The following is a 14,342-nucleotide window of genomic DNA, read 5'->3' as shown; positions in this document are numbered from 1 at the left end:
ATACTATACTATATACTATACTATATACTATACTATATACTATACTATATACTATACTATATACTATACTATATACTATACTATATACTATACTATATACTATACTATATACTATACTATATACTATACTATATACTATACTATATACTATACTATATACTATACTATATACTATACTATATACTATACTATATACTATACTATATACTATACTATATACTATACTATATACTATACTATATACTATACTATATACTATACTATATACTATACTATATACTATACTATATACTATACTATATATACATATTATCTAAATATATTAATAATATTAATATTACTTAGTATCTAGACTAATACTAATTTCGAAATAATAAATTTGTTTGAATATTTATATATTCTTTTTCATTTTCTATGTGGATAATTTTAACTACAAAAGTGAAGTAAAAAAGGCATCTATTTTACATGTATTGATATTTTTTTTTTATGCATTTGAATTGTCACATATTTTAATTGTAAAAAAACAATTGTTTATTGACTAAAGAGTTTCTAATAATACTCCAAAAGTAAGTGCTATTTTTGAAGTGTAAACTAAAGGAAAAGAAATAAAAGTAAAAAGGAATAAGGAAATGGATTTTTTTCAAAATCTTTTCAATAGATCAACGTTTTTTTTTAAGACAAAACTTTCATACATAACAGTGTCTTTGAGTGGAAAACCGCTTTGAAAAGTCAATCGATTATGAACTTTTTTTACGAACTTTCCCGTTGTAAGCCATCTGTTATCCGCTGCAGAAAAATGAAAACAAAGATAGGATGATACAACACCATATGTTAAATAGCTATCCACAAAGACTCTTTAGTAAAATTGGAAAAAAACAAGAACTGAAAAAGTTTACTGGAGACATAAATTTATTCCTTTCTTCACAATATTTTCTTACAACGGAAACTTACAGTTTAGGGAAAGAGGTCAGTAAAATCAGATCGATTTCAGTAACTATTACAGCAAATTGGTTCTTTTGAGTAAAGCTTGCCTAAATTGAACGTTTAAAACCACGACAATAAACAGCAAGGGGATAAACAGGTTTAGCATTCAAGTTGATGTAAACACTGCACCTCTTCCACTTTCAATTTCGTAATGTGGGTCATATTTTCGTTCAAAAATCACCCTCTCTTGCATGTGCCCTCTTATTTTCACTCTTACCGTCTGTTCCAGGCACCTACTGAAGCTAAAAACAGGGAAAGGAGGTCACGGGGTAGCACTAGAACCCTTACATAGGTGCTCTGAAATCCCTAAGATCTATTAAATTGAAAATGCTTGAATGGTTTTGTATTGGGGTAGGGGGTATAGGGTTGGTAACTCCCCTTAATATTCAAAGACTTTTTTCTTTGCTGTTTTCAAGCAGGTTCTCTGTGCTTAGTAGGATGACCTGACCTAAGCACTGGTTGGTTGCCTGATGCCTGATTCTCCCTTTTAGTTTAAATCCAAAACAGTGAGGAAAAAAAATCAATGTAGGTTTTTTTTTAAAAACTTTTTTTTCGTTTTGTAATGGAATCAAATAAGGATGGCTAATACGGTTATATTTTGAAGAACTTTTGTCATCTCTGTAAGGCTAGAATAAACATTCGTCGCAATTGAATCGTAAGTTGAAAAAAACGGGGCATGAAAAAATTTTATTATTATAAATGATACAAAAGCGGTTGCCTGAAGCCTGATTCTCTCTTTCATGTTCAAAAACAAAACAGTAAAGATAATAAAATAAATGAACAAAATAAATGTAGCTTTTCTTTTTTTGCCTTTTACAGTAAAATAAAATAAGGATTGTTTATGTAGTATTTTTACGAATTTTCAGCAGCTTTATAAAAATAACACAAATTAATTTGTATTTGTTGTAAAGAGGGAACATGAATATTTTTTAATTTTTCAGCTGATACAAAGGCTATTGAACTGAAACCTGATTTCCCTTTTCAGCTTAAAAACAATGCAGTAAAATTAAATAAATAAAAGAGATTTTCTTTCTTTCCTCACTAAATTCAAACAATGATTACTTAGATGGTTATATTTAAAAAAAACATTTTGTAGCTTTGTAAGGCTATGGGAAGCATTTGCCACAATTGAATTGATAATTGTTAAAACGGGGCATGAAAAAAATTTTAATATTACAAATGAAACAAAGGTGGTTGCCTGATGTAACCTTTCAGTTTGAAACAAAAACTGTAAAAAGTTAAAAAAATCCAGTTAACTTTTATTTTAATTCTTTTTCTAATACATAGAATCAAATAAGAATACTGCTACGTCTTGAAGACAGTGACATGAAGAATTATTTTTCTTTTCGAAATTACTTTTCAAAGATTTCAAACATTTCGCAAAATTTCTGCCAGGATAATAAGCTATTAATTGAATTAGCAAATACTAACATTACATTAGCAAATACTTAATCAAGCATTTATTTTAACAACGTCAAAATTACTTTATACAATCCATAAGCGTAAGCCTTCGAAAAATATTTAAAATAGAAAAGCTCTTGCTTTTCAGTTATTTCGAAAACTGAATAGATTATTCAAATCTGATACATTTTTAATAAGAATGACTCAATAGTATGTTGCAATAGGATCACATGATTTTTCCGGAAGACTTTCTAATGCCAAAAATTTCACAACATGTTTACTGATTCCAGACATTTTAAACACTTTACCGCTAACTACGTCATATTCCATTAATGGATTTTAAAACACTCCCTAAGGCTTCGTTTCTTAGTAAAGCAATATCATCGTTTAGTCCACATCTGTGAATTTCATGGTCAAGGTTAACTGTTGAGATGGTTAGAAACAAAAGGAAATATAGGGAACATCTACAACAATCCTTTGGCCTTGAAATTTTTCTGTTACCTTCCGCAAACAGTTCGCCTTCCGGCTATAGAAATCCCGCAAGCAAAACAATTTTGTTTTTTTTCATCTCGAACAAATAGATGTGAAATAACAAATTTCTCGAACTGGAAATTAATTTTTAGACATTGTTTTATCATTTATTAAAAATACATACAAAGCAAAAGTTTTGAGAAGATAGGTTTTTCTGTTCTAACTTTTTCTGTAAGCAAAATTTCTTAATGGTGTAAAGTAGTAATTCGTAGCTTGAGTCATCCTACTTGGGGAGACACTAATAATAGACTTAAAAATATTTTAATTTATTAAATATTGAGCTAAGATTTGAAATCAAAAGTTTTGAGACAATTTAGTATTTCTTAACTTTTATTGAAATTAAACATTTTAAGATTAGAAAATAAATAAATTTTTTAAACCTCCGAGGAATATCCTTTTGATTTGAATATCCATAACCTCTGAGCATGGAATTGACAATTAAATTTAGAGTGGTCTTAGATTTTGGCCTTTTCTCACTGAAGATTCGGAAGGAGTTCTGTCTTTGAAGAATGCTTCCAAGCCCCAACTTTTCTTTTGATAAATTTCCAACGGTGTCCTATTGGATTCAGGTCAAGTGATTGATTCGGTCAGTTCAAAGTTTTAACCTTCTTAGCTGCAAATCAACAGTTTTAGAAGTGCGTTTAAGATCATGTTGCTTATTATAGTAGCTTATCATGTAGTCGTATTCCATAGTTTTATACGATTTCTTGTTTAAAAAATTCTCTCATTTTCCTATGTTTGCTCTAGTAATTCTCAATTTTTTAAATAGGGGTTATTTCATTGATGTATAAATACTTAAAAGTGTTTTTCTGCACCATAAGTATTATTTTCTGAAATTACTCTTCGTCAAAAATGTTAAATGTTGATGCTGTGTTGCAGAAAGTTTTTGGTCCAATATCTGTGTGAGCAGCAAACTTTTTTTTCATACATTAATTGTCTAATTGGTACATAAATGATAATTCCCTGCTGAAACATTCACCCATGAGGCATCTTTTGACGAGCATAAGGTAGCATGTCGACTTCTAAAATGTTTTTATAAACATATTGATCCATAGTCTCATCGATGTGAAAAAATGAGCGACGTCATTATGATGGAAAGCTTCCCAGACCATTACTGATTCGTTTCCGCATTTCACTGTTGGCCGTTGGTACCGGGAATCCTTTTTTGGTGCTTTTTGGACGATGTAGACGTTTGGGAGATAAAACATCGGCCACCACTTCCAAAGAAATTGAATTTGGATTCATTACTCCAAAGGACCTTCTTCCAATCTTTAGTTGCTCATGCTTCGTGCTGCTTTGCAAATTTCAATTGGATCATCCTATTCTTAGTCCGTTTGAGAATTTTTTCTTCTGTAGAAACTTATGCACCAGATAACCTTCATTCAGATGTCGCCGTAGAGTTTGTTTATTAACTGTGAGTCCAGTTTCGGTGGTCATCTCTTTGAATATTTGATTGGCGCTCTTGTTTCGGTCAGCAACCGATTTTCTTTCTTACGTCTTATTGACGTTGAGTCGTTTTTCTTGGGGCTTCTGATCTTTGAAGATTGTTCACACTTTTTTCATCCCTCCATCTTTTTACTATGTGGCCAACAGTTGGTATTATATGTCCTATGATGCACTTTACGATGTGACCAACAAGAAATAACGGAAGCATTATTTAAAAGAGGAGGATGGATTCAAACCATCTTGCGCAGAATTTTTCTGACCTAACCTCTGAGCTGTAAGAACACTTTTGTGTTAGAAATTATTTCATATATTTAAGTATTAAAAACATGGATTGTATTAGACTGTCTCAAAAACTTTTGATTTCATTTTTTTTCAAATTTTTGTTTGGTGTTTGCTAAATAAAAAAAATTTCAAGCTTAATTGCTCCTCTTGTAAGATGAGTAAAGCTAAAAACAACTAATTTACAACGTTAAGAAATTTTTTTACTTAAAGACAAAAGAAGAAAAAAAACTGAAACTGCGTAAATTTTGCTGCATCTCAAAACTTTTGATCTCTACTATGCCTACTGATCCATGAAAAAACAATAGGTGGTGAGGTATTATATTTCTGTTGTTTGCAGATTACTGGATCAAACATATAGCTGATGAGGTTGTCTTTTGAGATAAAAATTATTTCGAGAGAAAACACCATAATTTTTTTTGCTGAAAAAAAATTTGTTTCAACTCTGAAAAGTGATTTTAATGATTTAAAATGGTTTATTAGACATTTATTTATTTTTAATTTCAATACTTATTTATATTCTTTTTTAATTTTAATGTATAAGTTAAGATGTGCAAAATGTTCACAATAGAAAGTTACTAGGATTATGTGGACGCTAATCTTTGTCAATATACTGTAAGTATACAAATAGCTATGAATAAACATGTGTATTTCATAAACGCGAAACTAAAGTGAAACACATTAAAAATGAGAGCACATAAAGTTTAACTAATTTCCCTTAGGTAATTTTTTTAAATCATTTTACTCCCAGTTTATTTCGTTATGCCGCTAAGTTTTTTTTTTATATAATAATTTAGATAAGCTTTCTTAAATAATTACATCTCAATGGGGAATTATGAAATAATTATACAACTATGATGACGAAAATGGTATTATCATAATAAAAATTGCGCACTATCACGCAAATTTAAAAAAGGTAGAGTATACATTAAGCACATTTTCGCAGTTAGTCGTATTGTTTTTATTGACTAGCTTAATATATATTGTAATTTTTTCCCGGATTAAGCACATTTAATGATTGTGAAAACTTCAATAAATACATTTATACATGTGATGGAAAAGTTTTTATTTAAATGTAAATTATACTACCATACAAATTTTAAAAATGTAGAGACATTTTTTTATACAGTTAGCACATTTAATTCATTTAGCATTTTTTTTTTATATATTTAAAAGCAGATTTATCGAAAAACTTTTGTTATACTCATGTTTTCTATTTAAATTTATTTATATAATCGAATTTAACGTTATACTCTAAGAATTTTATGTATAAAATATAATTATGCAATTAATGTTTCTTTCTTTTTTTCTTGTTTTTACCTGTGTGTTTCAATATTTTTGGAAAATATTTTTCATTTAAATTCTGTTAGACATTAAAATGTCAATTTTAAAAACTACAACAAAATTTTTGAAATTATGTGATAAAAAATACTTTTTATCTATAATTTTTATAGTAATTCTAATGTATAGTAATTTTTTAATTTATATAATAATTTATGTAGTAATTGTTTTAAAAAAGTGAGGAAAAAAGAAAGCGTTTATTTACTCTGATGTACAGTTTCTTTAAATAATAAATACATGTAAATAAGTTATTTCGTTTTAAATTTTGATTATTCTTTGACGCAATGACTAAATTATTTTCCTAAAAATCCTTAGTGGTTCATACATTATATATTGATACAAATAATAAATTAATTTCTTTAAAATCCTAAAAGTATATATTAGTGACATATTGAAATATATATAAGTGATATATGGTATTAATTATTTTTTTCAAAAATCCTTTGTGTTTTATACATCATATATCAGTAATACAATGTTCAAAATGAAATACTGTTTCGTGCTATCAAATACGATTTAAGATTATACATTAATGATACAAAGAATAAATTACATTCTTTAAGATTCTAAAAGTGTTTTGTACAATGTATATAAAGGTGATATATTGAAAGAATTATTTTACTTAAAATCCTTAGTGTTTTATACATAATATATCAGTGAACAATGTTCAAAATGAAAAGTTGTCTTGTGCTACACAATATGATACAGGCTGGTTATTTCAAAAACTTGAAAGGTCCAAAGACTGGTCAGCAGCTGGTCTTAGGCATCTTTTTGTAATCTTTCATCTGCCTATCTGGTCAACGTGACATTAGATACGCATCGAAAAGAAAGACGAATCATATCTTGAATACGTGTTGTCTTCACACATAAAGATAAGGATGCTAGATAGTGTATTGTTAAATCAGAATTTGATGGATATGATTTTACTGCATCTTCTTTTGTTAAAGAGCTTGTAACTCTTTTTTTTTATTAGTTTATTGAAAACTTTTCAAGAAGATAGTCTAGCTATGGAGTTTAAAAAATAAAGGAGTACCCTTTAAAAGGATTAATTCCATAAGAAAAAACAGCAATGTTTGAAAGAAAATAATAAACTGTAGGTACAGAGGCGTAGTAAAGTCTCGGGCCATTATATTATTTTATTAATTTGATTACAGTAAAAAATAAGATGAATATTATTTGCCTTTTAATACAGTGAAGTTTCTACATGGATCTTTAAAAATATTTACGCATCTTTTTAAAGTTACTGGATAAGCAGCCAAAAGCTGAAAGAATTTACTAATTATACTGGCCAGAGGCTTTTGCACGCCTAAGTATATAGCATACTTTTTTTACCTTTTAGACTAAGATCTGTTCTCTATAGTAAAGAGACGCCGAGGCTGGCGGCCACAATAGTACAGAATTTCGATACTCTTTGAAAATTCATGGACACGAAAACAACGACAACCTGTTAGAGTAAGAATTGGATTTAAAAGCTTTTTGGAAGCTTTATGCCAACAAAAGGATAGGAACAATGAAAATAAAACAACATAACTTGTTTGAAATAGCATAATTTGAACAAATGAGACGAAATAAAATATAAAAATACTTAAATTTTTAATTTTAAAATTTATACACAGAGCTCTACTTTTTCTTGACCTCTCTTCCATTTTGGCAATTTTTTAAAGACAGGCTTGGTAATTGATATGGACTCTACACGACGTTCATTAAGTTGTTTGTGGTATTTGAATAGAACTTTCAAGTTGTAAGAGTCTTGAGAGTAGTGAAATTGCTTTGGACTTAGATATCAAAGTGCTTTTCCAACTGCATTTATAAATGCAAAACAAGATTAAAATTTGGGGATTGTGCAGGCCAATAAAACAAAATGAACTCTCAAATCATTCGTTTACAATGCATATATAATCCTTGTATAGCCAATATTATACATCGATTGGCAGAATGCATAATCCTTGTTGAAACTACACTTCGGCATCTTGATCTATAGTGCTCAAAAACGATGTTTGGATATTATGTCTTATTCAGACATCATACCTATACGTTACATGTTATTTATTAGATCTCAAATCAGGTCTGGAAACATGTCTTGTTTTTATAATACTACGCTGGTCCATCGGCGGGAATGCTGTGAGGATAAATTTAATTTCAATAAAACTTTCAGGCGGTTATAATAAAGTGGCCACTCAGTGTATGCATATGCAAGTTATTCTTTTAGAAACGTACAAAACAATATGAACGAATATTTTCGGAAAATTTCTGATGAAATTGAATAATAATGCTTCTGGTAATGATGGAAATTGTTATAAGTTAAAATGGAAATTGAAATAAGTTAGTGTAACTACTTGGTAATAAATGAAACAGCATAATTGAAGAGTTATGTATCAAATTGGTACTTCTTGAAACGCTCTTTTACTGGTTAAACAATTCAAGCGCGAACGAAAAATCATTAACCAATGAAACTACCATTTTACTTCCAGACAAGACTACTCAAGAAGCGATTACTGATTTAAATTTTTTATTTTCATTGAGTGTTTTGTTACTACTAAACACTATTAAGGAACATCTGAGAGTTTAAAAGTAGGTACATTATCAATTCTTCTCCAATATTCAAAAGAAAAGTTAAATTTTGTTATTTGTAAAGCAAAGGTAACCAATAAAAGAAACAACCTTTATTTTAAAAACTACATGATTCTAAATAATAATCGAAATTTTTGTAGTTTGAATTATGAATTTTGTAGAAAAATTTTTCACAAATTGTAAAACGCGTATTTAGTTAAATTCTTGAAAGTGGAAACATCGCCGTCTGTTCATGAAAAAAAAAATTCTGGTAATATTCCCGCACTCTATGGTTATGGCATTTCTGGTAATAAAACCCAAAATGGACGGTATTTAAACCATTCATTTGGTAACTTTTACGTTCACATTAACAGTTTACCGGAAATTCTGGTTTTTAAAATTATAGCACTAAACCACACATTTAATAAGAAATACAAAACTGAAAATTAAATCTATCAGAATAAATGGTTTTTATGATATTCTCTAAAGAATCCTGACAAAATTACCAAATTTTTCACATTTACCAAATTTTATTATATGTTATAAAACCATATTTTATTGCCAATTTAACTAAAATCATTACTAAAGTGCTTTGATAAAAAATTTTAATGTTCCTCTAGGGTCAGAAACACAGCGAACTTTACCATATTCTTGTAGTTTTGACCATTTTTTTTCCCAGGGTAGGAATATATATTGTACATAAAATTTTCGGATAAAAATAAAACCAAAATGATTTGGAATGCATCTAAATGGTTAAAAAAATGAATGATGAATGATTAATAAATTAATTTTCAAGACATTCATAGAGAATTTTCATAACTCTAAAAAAATATAGATTTATGATTTTTCAATGAGTGGCGCTTTACGAAGTCGCAGGTAATTAAAACTTTAATTAGATTTCGTTACCTTTTCTGGTCTTGAAAAATTAATGTAATTAGTTTAATATTCATATAATTATATTTCTTTATAGCCAATAAGTAAACAATATTTTTATAATCAATAAATTCATGCGTCTTTTGAATGATTTTTTGTACTTTAAACTCTTCAGTATGAAACAATATTAAGAAAAATACCCCATGTTCTCCTTTTTTTGATACAAAGAATGAAAGATAGAGTTTGCATTGTGTTCGTTAGATCAACTCATATAACTTATGCATCCGTTTTGAACCAATTCATTACATAAAAATTATTTAAAAGGATTTCAAAAATAGCGTGCCGTAACAGGAATGCTTTAAAAAGTAACTAAGAATTTTTTTGTGAACTTCTTTTCCTACTGTTGTATCTTAAATTAATTCAGTGCTAATTTAGATTAAAGACGATTAGGATGGGGTTTTCTTTATAAAAGATGCAGTAAATAAAAAAGTTAATTAAATTTCTTCTCGGGCGAAAGATCATCTTCTACGCTACAAGGTATCGTGAAGTTTTTCGGATGCTTATCGTTTTGTTATTCTCGTTAGACCGAATATGAAAGAATCGAGTAATGAAGTATTCTTATTATTTAAAAAATATATTTGAGGTACATTTCTTTGAACAGATATTTTTACATTTGTATTTTTTACATAAAAGGATTAAGAGTATCTGAAAAAAAATAGGTCTGCTGAATGACATAGGGTTGACATATATCTATCGTCAGAAAATTTAAATGACAAAAAATCACGGTTTCATAACCATCAACTCCAAACAAACCTTGAAGCACTGAATAAAATCAATGAAATCAATAAATGGGGGAAAAAAATTTCTGTTGCATGAGATTTTTTAAGAGATTTTAGATACTTGTGTATCGGTGATTTCAAATCTGCAATCCGTTTCTCTCGCCAAGCTTTAACAAGCAAAATATTTTCTTTAAATGAAATCTTTAGTCCATTTTTTGTCGAAACGTACAAGTTTAAAAATGTTATTTATAGCAGAGGGTCACATTGTTGCAAACCATACTTTCTAGTTGAGTTGGAGCAAATCACCAGGATTAAAATTGCTTTGAAACCCCTGCCCGGAAATGTCATCCTACGCCGTTAGAGGCTCTTTATTATGAAACAATTTTTCGTTTTCTTCAAAACAGATCATTAAAGGGGAAGCTCTCCTAGCCGCGTACGATGACATTTCTATGCCATTTTAATCCTGATGAATTTAATTATTTAGTCCCCTAATTCCCCTAGAAGGTTAGCACAACATTTAATTGCCCCACCCCTTGTTATATGCAACGTTTTTAAACTTGTTCATTTCAACAAAAAATGGATTAAAAATGTCATTTAAAAAATCTGTAGCTTTAGAAGCAAAACTAATTTAAGATTTGAAATCCTCACACCAGCATTAAGCACCATCAAGTATTTACATAAATGCAACAAAAAATTTGCTCCCCGGTGGTCTCAATTGGTGCAAGTTAGTAACTTTCATAAACTCAATATAACATTGGAGTAACTTTCCAAATAATTATGAAATTAGATGGCATGCGCTTTTCATTTTTACAAAACTGTGGCTTTTCTTGTCATTGACATTTTGCTCATTTTTTCATAACAAGGATAGAGAACACTGACTATAAATGGGAAAACCTAATTTAGTAATCATAAATAACTGTTGCAGAATAACAGTCATAAAAATTATAAAGGAAATATAATAGTAATGATCAGTTATAAGAATAACATATTATTTGCTGAAAATAATTATTTTATATGACAGCAGAGCCACTGAAGAACAGATTAACAATTTTAAAAAATTAACACTGCTTAGCCTCATTCGCCACATGATGTGCATACGCATCACTTAGCGTATACACGTGATTTTGGAATCACGCGATTGGATGATTGTTTTTCGACGCTTAATTGTAAACTCTATAAGCGTGGTTTCTAAATCACACTTCTGAAATGTCTAATTGGAACATTAATCTAATTCAGAGGTATATTATGAGTTTTTGAATCAACTGTTTTTTTTTTCAGTTACTGAATTTGCTTTCCGGGCGTTAATATTTTTTTAAAAATAAATTTTAATTTCAAAATTAACTCTGACTTTTTATTGCAATTCTATCACAGACTATTTATTTAGCAATTAAATAAACGAAAGAATATTCTGCCGTGCAATTGAAAAATCAACGTATGCGACAAAAAACACAAAATTGAAATTTGTATGAATTTGGTATATTTGTATGATAAGCCACCTATTGCGAAACTCAAATAAATTTTGTTTTATAAATTTTTTGAAATTCTTTTATAGCCTTCATAGCATTATGAAAAGTAAGAAAATAGTTGTCAAACCACTATATTCAAAATCCATCGTTAAGCACCTCTAGTTGTTTTTTTTAATTGCACGGCAGTATTGTAGTGCATTTTTTTAGTAACATTTGTTTTTAGCAGTTTTGATTTCATACAGCAAAAAATTGCTTTTTGTTGCTTTTATCAAAGAAATTTTGACATAATTATCAAAAATAAATAAACTAAAAAATGAAATAAAAAAGAAAGAGAGAGGGAGAGATAGAGAGAGTTTTATTTTTTGTTCTCTTTTACAGATGGTTCTAGAGGCAGACTAAATTTGAATAAAGTAAGACTGCATCTGATTTACGTGGATGGTTTTTATTGTTTTCTCTTATGATTTTGCTGAATATGAATCTACAAGTATACAAGTATATAGTATATCAAAGCAACGAATTTCAAATAGTGCTAAGTACTTGAATCTTTATCGTTTTTGAAACTTCGTTCTATTATACGAATTTCATTTTAATTAATTGAATAAAAAAGTATTCACAATAATATTATAATATTGAAAAAATAAAAACCATTGAATAATTTCTCTTTTAACCGGAACGCTTTATCAAATTATTATTGATAAAGCGTTATTTTCTTCGCTTTATCAAATTATTATTGATTAAAACCGTAAAAAAACGAAACGATAAACATTTTAGTAATTAACATAGTCGTTTATTTTTTTATTGATGATAGATTTAAAAAAAATATATCAATAAAACCAAACGATATGGAATGTTGTTTATTAACAGCTTATATTAGTAAACATCTTCCGAATTGTGTCCCATAATTCACGTTCTTCGGTTACGCAATCGGTTCTATTACCTGATAAAAGAATTATGAAAAGTTAAATGCGTGCGTTACCGACTTAACTCATTTTCCTTTTTAACAGATAATATTAGCGCTTTTACCTACTATTCCAGTGCCGCTAGGTTTCGCTTTTAAAAACAAAGCATCACGCATCGGTTGTTTCACTGTCATAAACTGAAAAAGATTTCCATTTTTAATATGTCTGTTCGCTGACCCTGATTTCGTCTTTCGCTAGCTTGAAGCGCATTTTTGTTGCACTTCGATGCAGGTGAGATTTTGATGCTATCAACAAAGTTTCTTTGTTGTGCTCATGCTCTTACTTTTTCTTTTTTTATTATCTTTTAAGCCTTTTCCTTCTCCCTTCTTTGTTGCTGTTTTTTTTATTCAGATGCATTTCAGATCACGTGACTAATGAAATACTGTTTCCGATGTCAATGTATCCCCGAATGTTCACAAAGAATGTTTTTTTTGCGATAGCTATATAGCTGTTTTGCCAACTGGGATATGAAGGCGGGTTTTTTTTTCAATGTTTTTGGTTGAAAGTTTTCATTTCAGAGTTTTCTGTTTATAAGAAATTGGTGCGTTTACGGGAGGGGCGTTTCATCCTCTAATCTTTCCTTTCACTGATTTTTAATTTAAAAATATTAAGGAAAAATGGAAAATAATAAAAAATAATGACAAGAGAAGAAAATTATTAAGATATTTTTCAAATGTATTTTTAAAAGAATTGAAAAATAATTTACCTTAAAATTTTTTACTTTGAAAAATATTTAAGAGAAGAAAATTATTTTGTCATTATTTTTTTTTTATCATTTTCCGTATTTTCTCAATATTTTAACTTATTTTATGAGTTCTATATACTTGTAGCTTATGCGCAGTTAATAAAACTTATTCATTTTTTTCGTTTCTCTCTCTTTTCTTGTTATATATATTATATCTTCGTTTTATTTTCTTTTTTTCTATATACATATGCGAACAAGACAAGATAAAACATCCCAAGTTTCTAATTCATTAGCCAATGAGTGTGATTTTTAAATATTAAGAATTATATATTATTTTTCAATATTTTTCTATCATTGATTGGGTTTTCAAAATTTCTCATTTTCTGATATTTTTTAATCGATAAAAAGTCTCAAGAGAATTTACCATTCCCATCTGGCAAATGTTTATATAATTACAGCTTGGAACAAAGTAGTTCCCAGAGTTAATTTAGTAAAAAGAGAATAATTAAAGATATTCTCACCAATGTTTATTTTTATAGATACAGTTCATTGATTTCAGTTTTCTTCCTAGAATACATCTTTCGTGGCAATACTACTAATAACAAAAACAAACTCATTAAGTTTCTTCATTTTTCTCTGTTTCTAGTAGTTACTAAAAAATAGTATTTTCCCTTAGATTTATTATTTTAATAGTATAAAGCAATTGTTTTTCCTGGTTCATTAACTCTACTTTATTAAAATTCTTAAAAATGCTTAGAGTTACTCAACTATGAAAGATATCTGTTTACTGTTTTTTTATGGATTTCAGAGAAGTGTTTTTAAATTGCTAATCTATAAATAAATACAGTGAATTTTTTATGTACATATGCATAAACACAAAAAATAATAATGAAATATTATAAAATAGAAAAACTGTTATTGGGAAAAAGTAAAGGTCATCATCAGGACACATCCTTTACCATAATTAAAAACGATATTTCTGAATAAAGCATAATTAACATATATATATATATATATATATACTTACATATTTTTCTGACATTGCTTG

General features: G+C 28.2%; 1 long non-coding RNA gene across 1 annotated transcript in view; it reads left to right on the top strand.

The window, feature by feature from the left end:
- Nucleotides 1-12,619: 12,619 nt before the first annotated feature.
- Nucleotides 12,620-14,342, top strand: part of LOC107451047 (uncharacterized) — a 13,563-nt gene continuing 11,840 nt past the window's right edge. Inside the window, exon 1 of the long non-coding RNA XR_001585023.3 lies at nucleotides 12,620-12,840. This is a non-coding gene — a long non-coding RNA (uncharacterized lncRNA). The remainder of the gene's footprint in view (nucleotides 12,841-14,342) is intronic.

Source organism: Parasteatoda tepidariorum, chromosome X1 (genome assembly GCF_043381705.1).
Source record: "Parasteatoda tepidariorum isolate YZ-2023 chromosome X1, CAS_Ptep_4.0, whole genome shotgun sequence".
Taxonomy (NCBI): Eukaryota; Metazoa; Arthropoda; class Arachnida; order Araneae; family Theridiidae; genus Parasteatoda; species Parasteatoda tepidariorum.
This window is presented reverse-complemented; position numbering and strand designations above follow the sequence as displayed.